We start from the raw sequence: 9,743 nt of genomic DNA on the forward strand, positions 1-9,743 counted from the left end.
ATCAAATTACAGAATATGTACAGTACAGTCATTCGGTTATTTTAAGTGGTATAAAAATGCCAGTTCTAAGATATAGGAAAATAACATAAGAGCCGGTTCTAAAACAAAGCAATTTGCTGTTTTTGAATCGGCACAAATGTTATTTCCTATGTTTTCGAATCGGCCAACGTTGAATACCAACCAGCAGCATCGTTGGTCATCGTCGTCGTTGTCGTACGCGTGCCACATATTTTGGTGTGCGTTTGCGTGTGTTTAGTATTATGAACGAGGGGAGAGATGTGAACGAACGAACGAGAGAAAGTGCAGTATATATGTATAAAAATGCATTACTCTTTCTCCTCTCTGTGTTAAGTTTCCCAACCTTCAGATTGAATAAGATGAACAGATGAAAGTAATTTAACTGTAACGCGAACTTTTTTATGCATTTTAGTTGATACATTAGGAACACGCTTAGATTTCCTAAAACTACGACGTAATGTTCGTAGCGAAGACGCTTGCAGATATCAGTAAACCTAGTTTTACAATTGGTCGCTTATAAACTCCTGATGTCGTCTTCAAGATTACTGATCTTACCAGGCCATGATCCCCAGGCAATATTTCTTGCACACCACTTAGTTTCCATTTTAACGGCGACAAGTTTTCTTCCTTGACTATTACTAAGTCACCCACAATTAAATTTTTATTTTGCGTTAACCACTTAGATCGATTTATAAATGTATCTATATATTCCGCTTGCCATCTTTCCCAAAAATGCTGAATCATTTTTTGTAAATGGTTCCAACGATCTAAACGATTTGTTGGAACTTTCCTGTAATCCTGTTTGTTCGAAGTATGAATAAAACACGCATCAGTTACCTCGTCTATATCCCTCTTTAGTAATACACGAACTGATTTTAAACTTGCTAACCGGTCGGCGAGAGAAAGTGGTTGTAGACTTTCAACTTCCTTTTTTATTTCCTTTGCGCCAGCAGCTTCCTTGGTGGCGTCCTGTTCAGTCACCGTCATTATTCTCCCCTCAAGCAGTGCTTTAATATCATCACGCAGTCCAGTAATCTCTGTTTTCGTTGATTCCCATGTGGCAGCAGCGTGGTCCGGCACATCGTCAAAGCTCGTCGATTCCCAAACGGTGATCGCGGTTTTCGCAGACTGGACCGCTTCGTCCAACTTCTTGTTCAACGCCTCGAGCGTGGCTGTATTTAAGAAGTCCGGTGTTACTGCTTCTTTAAGCCTTTTCAGCGTATCGATCTCTTTGTCAGGAATTCTAACTAATGCTTCTCCTATTAGAAAATGACCCGGAGTTAAAACATTGAGTGAAGTCGGATCATTATTCAGTGCACACAAAGGTCTAGAGTTGACGCATGCTTCCGCCTGGCACAAAACTGTAGAGAATTCTTCAAAAGTTAGTGTCGTTTCGCCAATTACCCTTATAAGATGATGTTTCACGGATTTAACTGCTGCTTCGTAGATTCCTCCCTGGTGTGGAGCGCCTGGTGTAGTGAAAGTCCACTTGAAATTGAATTGCTCTTCCATTTCTCCTGATTTTTGTTCGAGCTGCTCTACAATTGATCGCAAGTAATTATTTCCTCCAACAAAATTGGTACCATTATTCGAAATGATTCTTTTAACTGGATGAATACCGGGAAGATGAAATTTTCAGCAACTGTTTAATAAAAAAATACGAGACTTCTCTTGCTAAATCTTGGATTATATAAAGATTGAAAAATCGAAGAATAAATTCTTCTTACGAATTCCTGTTCCCATTGATATATGCGCCATGTTCAATCAGAAATTTAACAATTTCCACAGAATCTTATTGGTGCAATGTCTAACTGTGCTATAATCTAAAAAATTAAAACGTGTATCATTTCTCATCATTAGTTAAATGTACATTATTTATGCAAAGGAGCTGTAATACTCCTGTTCTGATGATTATTTCTTTTCCGTTAACAATGTTCAGATTAACATCACACAAAACGATTAAAATATTAAAACAAACCGCAATATTTCCAAAGTTAAGTATCTCATAAATGCTTCAACTTCGGAAATATTCATAAATAAGAAAAGTAGTATAGAATTAGCGTTTATTCGGGAACCAGTTTTTTTGACCTCCCCAAATAACCACTAAATCTCAATTATCGTAATTATCTGTCATAAGAGAGAGTGTATGCGTTGTGGCGACTAAACTTTCCTACTCCAAATCACCACTGTCCTACTCCAAAGTAACATAGAGATAAAGTAGGAAGAGAGATATTTATCGGTAACGTATATAAGGATATGGTATTATTGTATAATTGTCTTCTCAACAATAATGATCTATATTATGATATGTTAATGACACTTGTATGCATGCAAAAAGCGACGGTTACGATTGCATACATTCATTGCTAGAGATTATCGAATGCGAACGAAAGAAAAAAGTAACAGAGAACGACAAAACAATTGCGTGCCAATGCACGGTAATGGTAAAACGATCGATTGCATGCATTCTTTGCTTCGAATGCGATCGAAAGAAAGAAAGAAAGAAAAAAGGGATGTTACATCGATGAATACATTCACATTGCTTGTTACTAGAGATGAAATGTGCTCGTTATTCACGTTGTTTGAAATGTGATTGCATGAAATGTTATATTGAAATATATAATTACAGTCACATTTGAAGAATAAGCAGAAGGCGAAACAGGAAAGCAGAGCGAAACCGATGAGCAGTATTAGGATTTTGATTTTGTTCTTTACGATCGTCATGAACATTCTACCGAACCATTTACCAACGTTGACACAAAACGATGCAGGTTCCGCATCTTCGCAGTGGAAATATATTGAAACGCTGCTGCTGTCACTATCCTCATGAGTCTCCTCCTCCTGTTGTTGGGGTTTAAGACACGTTATTTTTTGCAACTATACACTTACACGTACGCACTTGCAAATAATCTTATGCCAAAATCACGCATTTTCTTAATGAAAGAAATGTATCTCTCTGAATTCTGTGGTATTATCGTTATTTCGCCTGGGGCTTCCTTGCTAGTTGCAAGTTTTTTAATGAGTAAATGTGAATCATATCCGGATAAATTATGCATTACAACTGGAATGGTTCGACTAATTTGATATTGTAAATTGCATGATTGATGTGCGGCTCCTCTATAGAGACCTGATATATGACAATAATCTCTGACTCAAATATCCGATTGTTCATGAACATCCCGATCAAGGAAACTTTTTTTGCATATATGACAATTTGATATTCTAAAATTCTTATAAATATCTTTCTTCTTCTTCGGTCAAAGGATTCATCGGTTTTTTATCCTCAAAAAAGTCAAAGACTTTAATTGCAATTTTTGTCAATTCACTCATAAACCAATCAACGCAGTTTACTCCACGATAACTCGCATAGTATGATTTTGATTCATTGTTTTCATATTTGAAATAATATCCAATACTATGTACTTCATGATGTTGATGAGCGTGTGTTGAACAATTGATGTTAAAGACAGGCGTTTCAGGGTCCTTCAACAAAGCTTCATTGTCTGCATATATGATGAAAGGTATTTTAAGTTCATTTTTGTAATTTTTGAACGATTCAAAGTTCTTTCCAACACTCGGCATTTCAATTGCACATTCGTTCATACTTTCAAATGTTATTTTATGTTTTTTTAATTTCTCATGTGAATTGAAATGGATCAAACAACGGTCGCATATCCATTTTTTATGCTCATATTTGCTCATCTGCGATCCCACTAGTTTACCCAAATTTTTTTATCCAGCAGTAATGTGAATGTGTACCTGCTTCATGTACCTCTTTGCTGTGTGCGGGTGTTGCTTCTGTAAGCATGAGCAAATGAATGTAATGTTTTTCAATCGGTTTCACAGCTAGAAAGCGAGGGCATACACATTTTTTTTCCGAATCGAAATAGTACACATTAATAGCAATGTGCTCATTCTGCTGCATAAATTTCTCAATTTGATTGAGTCGCACTGGGAAGTCGATTCCGTTGAAATTCAGTTCATTTGCCCAGAAACGATAACTTGCAGCATCATTCACTTTTTTCGGATCTTCAGCATACATTTCATTATGATGTAAAGCTGCTAAAATTGACCATTTGAAGCATAAATCGTATGTATTTTTCAAATTCACGATCGCTCTCTTGTTTTTCTAACATTTTCGGTAGCTCAATAAATCCCGAACCTCGCAATGGCTCATATTTAAACATCTGTACACGCTAATAACCGCTAATTCTATACTACTGATGGGTTGTCGCCCTTCTTTGAAGTGGGCCAAATATTTTGGCCTCTTAGACATGGGAAGAGCCTTCCAAAATGCGACATTTTGCGCCGTGCCGAACTGGGCTATTTCGCGATCGCTGGTGGACAGAGCTGGTGGATCGCTGGTGTAATTCATGCTATAATGTAAGAATGTAAGAGAAAGATAAACACGAGTTGTTTTGTTGAGAGTTAAGTCAAGAGTGTCCTGCCTTTATTCATATTCATACATTGTTAACTCGTATGCACTCACGCACGCGGCTAGCGGCGCGTTCATGCGCTACACTTCCCTTCTTTCTGAAGAAAGAAAAGTGTATTACAATATGTTAGCGTTTTACAATTTTCTATCTCATTTTTTCCCTTCACCGTTTTTATTTTTTTTAATCATTTATTTGACATGTTTTTAAGTGCTATTATCTGTGCCATTCTTGTTTAGTTTCTTGTGTTCGCCTCGACTCATTTTATTTTGTATTTATTGTTTATGCATTTTTTTCACAAATTTGAATTCTTTGTGTCTTTTCTTATTTGTATTTCGCTGTGTATAACATTGTGATTCAATCTATTGACGCTAACAAATAAATTCAATGAATTTTTTTCAATTATTGCTGTTTTAATTTTGTTTTTTTTTGCATTTATTCAAAGCATCAAATATTTTCTATTGGCGAAATTTATTAAATTCTATTCAATTGCATTCACTTATGCGATCGCAATGGCCATCTCTTATCAATACACAGTAAGAAATAGTAGCAATCATTTCATAATATTAACACAGCTACGATACACAACCACCAAATCGACACTTGTTGAATAATTTTCTGTTTCAATCCTCTCTTTTATCAAGTTTGCCCAATCGTTTGCGCGAACTGCTTTTAATGCGCAACAGAAACCATATCTGGTTAACTCTTCCATATCCTCGATAAAAACTGCAAAGCTATGACGTGGAAATCCCCAGTAGTCCGAATCGTAGTCAGAGCCGAAGTAGTCCGAATCGTAGTCAGAGCTGTGATCACTCATAATGCTGCCAAATAATTTTTTTTAACTGCTCTCGTCAAATGAATAATAACTTAGCTGAAATAAATTTTGAATTAAAAATTCCAAATCTTTTCATTTCGGCTCATTCAATTTTCAATGATAACACGAAGTTTGGCGTGATAAACGCCGGCTGTTATCATTTAAACTGGATGAATACCGGGAAGATGAAATTTTCAGCAACTGTTTAATAAAAATACGAGACTTCTCTTGCTAAATCTTGGATTGTATAAAGATTGAAAAATCGAAGAATAAATTCTTCTTACGAATTCCCGTTCCCATTGATGCGCCATGTTCAATCAGAAATTTAACAATTTCCACAGAATCTTATTGGTCCTCGTCATCGCTTGAAATATATATTTCCTCCAGTTGCTGTAACTTGCTTGAAACACCAGGCACTGGTAGATTTATTTCCTGCTCTTGTTTCACTGGTGATTCCGCGAAAATTTTCGCGGGTTTTGGCATAATACCCGCGCCAGAAATTGTGTTTTGAAAGAAATTTCGGGCGGTCATTCTTGTTTATTTCTTGGTATTTTTGCTCGAAGTCGTTTTTCAATAGTGACCACTGCTGTGCAGCAATTTCGCTCGCCTGTTCCGAACACTCTGGTTTACCTTTTGTAAATTGCTCTAATTCCCGCAAATTTTTAAAGAATTCCGCTCTTTGCGTTTCGAACTCGTTTGAGATACTCATTGTATTTTAAAAATTGAAACGTGTATCATTTCTTATCAATAGTAAAATGTACATTATTCATGCAAAGGAGCTGTAATACAACAAAACAATGTTCAGATTAACATCACACAAACGATTAAAATATTAAAACAAACCGCAATATTTCCAAAGTTAAGTATCTCATAAATGCTTCAACTTCGGAAATATTCATAAATAAGAAAATAAAATGCATTACTTTTATCGTGAGACATACGTAACTATTAATACATAGGAATTGTACATACACTGTATAATCAATTTTAAAACATGTTGCTTACACTAAGAAATTCTATTTTATCGAGTCTTACTCTTTTTTTTTCTTCAAAAAGTCAAATTTTTTTTTGTTAAAAACTATTTGCTCAGTCTATGAAACAAACCAATTTGATTAATTGTTAAGGTATGCTTTCGGCTTATAGAAAAATAGCCATTTTCTGTAAAAGGCAATCAACACACTCACTCTTTGATTGATATTCAGAAGAGAATAAATTGAGAATAAAAATGTAAGAAAAAGTCAGGAAAAAAATGATAGAAAATTGCCATCGACGATCATTAGTGTCGAAATTTGTGAGGTTGTGTGTTCTTTTTTTTTAAATTGGTTGTCATTGCAATGGAATGCCAACACAATAAAATCAAAAATCGCATGTCTGTATAATATTAAACGCATTCAATATAACGCGACACTAGCAATCGTCGATAGGTATTGTATCAATCATTAGTTAAGAGCATAAATTTAAGAAAAGCGAACACGCAGCAGAGATCTTCACATGTTAAAAGCAACTTAGCGGCATAGCATGGAACGGCACATCTTTTGGTGTTCAGTTTGGTGAGTTCAAGCATCATTTAAAATTATTCATTTTTAAATTTGTTTACATTTTTACCAAAAAAAATCGGCGTAATAATGAAATTCTACCGTTATTCAACTCATTTTCATGTTTTAAAGGTCGTCAAAATAATCATTTCTTTGTTCTTTCTATTTCAACAGGTCAAAATAACAGAGCTAAAAGATTTGACCACGTCGGAAATACATCACTCAGCGAATGGCACCTAAAATATTGTTCTTCGCTTTGTATCAACACAAAAATTAGCAAAACTTCGGAAAAATACTAGAAAATAGAGAAGGCGCTTTGGTTCACAACATCTTTTGAACGATGAGTCCCATTTAAGTCTTCAATCGAACAATAGTTTATTAACAACGCAAAAATGCCCCAAGAACAAACATCCCATGATGACCAAATATTAATAAAAATCCCATGATTGCCTTTGATATGACTCGACTCAGAAATTTCCTGGAGAAATAATCACAAACAAAAAAATGCTATGTGTTCCTGGGTCCCTTGCGACCATAATGTAAGTATAAATTAATGAACCTATTAAATGCACTGATATAATCAAATCTGACAGTTCTATTCATTTAAAACCCGATTTTAATGTTCATAATTCGTATTTCTCCACTTACAGACGTAAATTTGGTCAAGTCGTCGATAGGACATTCGAATTGTACGCGTACAAATTATGTGCGTATTGTCATCGATGTCTAGAAGTACTCTGATGATGTGTACGAGTTAAGAAACAACACAAATTCAGCCAATCAACATACTGTTCCTTTGGACATATCGCGAATATCCTGTACCACTCTTTATATCACTTCAAATTTGATCCAGAATCTGGATGCCAGATTTCAAGCCGAATGATACTAAACCGATCCAAACCGACTGAGAAAGGAAATGAACAAGAAAGACATGGTTTGGATTGAATTTGCAACGATTCAGATGAATTGTTTGCAAACGTGCAGAAGACGTCACAACGATTAGGTTAGTATTGAAATGAAATAGACGTACTTCATAAATAAAATCTCTTTAAATTTTGTTCAACTTACAAAATTCTGATTAAAATGTCTGAAATTCACTCTAAAACGTAATACTCTTTTTTTTTGCAGATGCATCAGACTATCATGCACTAATGTGACAGTCTACACTTTGCTGTTTTATCATCGATTTGATGAAAGCGCCTCAATTTATAACCTTCTTCAGAAATAATCAATCGAAGACAGGTAGATGAGACAAGGGATTCCCGACAGAAAACTGTAAGTATTTAAAGAAAAGGAAACAATTCAATTCCGAAACAATAAAGTCGATTTTTTGTTGTTGAAAAAAATGAGTAAACACGTTTTTCTTCTCTTAACAGGAACACTATTTCATTAATTGATGGAAGCCGCTAATTCATTTTCCTTGCCAAAACAACGACGTGCGATTTAATGAACCAAAAGCTACAAACACCTGAAGTGCTCGACCATCGGCTGTAATTTCTCTTCAAATTAGTAGTTTCAGAAGTTGAAATAAAAACTTAAATAATTTTATAATGAATTAAATTTTTGTTCAGATTTTTCAATTTAGGGTTTTTGTTCTCGAAAAAAAAGAATCAATTGTATGAAGAATTTGAAAAATCTGAACAATGTCTCGATGTGTGAACAAACAATAGAATTATCTCAAATAAGGCAAAATTAAGTCAATGGAATGACACTATAAAATCCATTGCTAAATAAAAAATTCAACTGATTATTACTTTCAATTCAGACAAAACCACCTGCTTATTGTCAGATTTTGAACAATTGTAGAGCGTCATCAATAATAGACGGCAAAATCATCTGTAAATAGCCGTAAATGATTTCGATCATTCGACATATTGTGAAATGTTGCGAAAGCACACCAATCAGTACTGAATTTTGTCATCATTTATGGACGGCGCTCTACAATTTCACACTTTGTATTTTGTATGTATTCAATACAAGATTATATGCGTGTGGACAAACCAATAAAGCTACTATTTCCAAGCCGAACGATCGCAATTATTATAATCGGTTACAATCTTCTAAAAGAATGGCCAATGGCCATGGATCACGTTTTCTTGAAAATAGTACTTTTCCATAGAAATCAGATAGAGTTAAAGATAGCAAAATATTAACATAAAATGTATAAGTATATTAGAATATAAGAGAAAAGATAAGAAGGACAATTACATTCTCAAACAATGAATGGTTGAATGAAAATTGTCAATTGCCACACTCTTGAGCATAGAGCTAATTGGACCGAGAAAAAACTATCGGCAAATATAATTCTTAAGAGATGTTAATAATATGATCGGGCTCAAGTTGAGAAAAATGAAAAAAAAAATTACATTTTGTTGAATGTTCATTGTAAGATGATTGACTTTTGTAAATAAAGACTGAGATTTTTCATTTTACGAACCGATGTCTTTCCTTTGATTCATATATTTTAAAAAAAATTATAATTCGAAATGAATAAAATGTTATTTTGTGCAGCTCATGAATGTTGTTTTATTTACATTTGGACAGTTTTTCATCAGAAATGCCTATTTTTGTGGTTCTATGTCCGTCCCAACGTCTTTCTTTGTCATCGTAGCTTTGCCATGTTTCCATTCATTGTACGTTTGTGATTGTTTTCGTATGGTCGCCCAACGAAAGAAATGAGAAAAATGCACCACATCACACACATGTGAAGGCTATTTTTTATCATCGCACATAAGACGAATATCTTTTTAAGTCAATTCAGCGTGGCATTTTGTTTCATTCCATATTTTACGGAGCAACGAAGTTTTCAAAGTATTTTTCTCAATTAAAACGTAGGTCAAAAATTTCATTCAGCGTTTTCGAAGACGGATACACAAAAGCAAAGCCATAAAATTAGCTCTGAGTAGTTACCATTTAAATCGTTTCGATATACCAGCGAAAATT

The 9,743-nt window shown here is 34.5% G+C and overlaps 1 long non-coding RNA gene across 1 annotated transcript; it reads left to right on the forward strand.

Moving 5' to 3' along the window:
- The first annotated feature begins 30 nt into the window (after nt 1-30).
- Nucleotides 31-9,236, forward strand: LOC129577726 (uncharacterized). Its single transcript, XR_008689035.1, has 5 exons — nt 31-6,815; nt 6,975-7,339; nt 7,451-7,803; nt 7,929-8,075; nt 8,177-9,236. It is a non-coding gene; the product is annotated as an uncharacterized LOC129577726 (long non-coding RNA).
- The last annotated feature ends 507 nt before the right edge of the window (nt 9,237-9,743 follow it).

Source organism: Sitodiplosis mosellana, unplaced genomic scaffold, assembly GCF_009176505.1.
Source record: "Sitodiplosis mosellana isolate CC-2019 unplaced genomic scaffold, AAFC_SMos_1.0 Smas_scaffold_6218, whole genome shotgun sequence".
Classification (NCBI taxonomy): domain Eukaryota; kingdom Metazoa; phylum Arthropoda; class Insecta; order Diptera; family Cecidomyiidae; genus Sitodiplosis; species Sitodiplosis mosellana.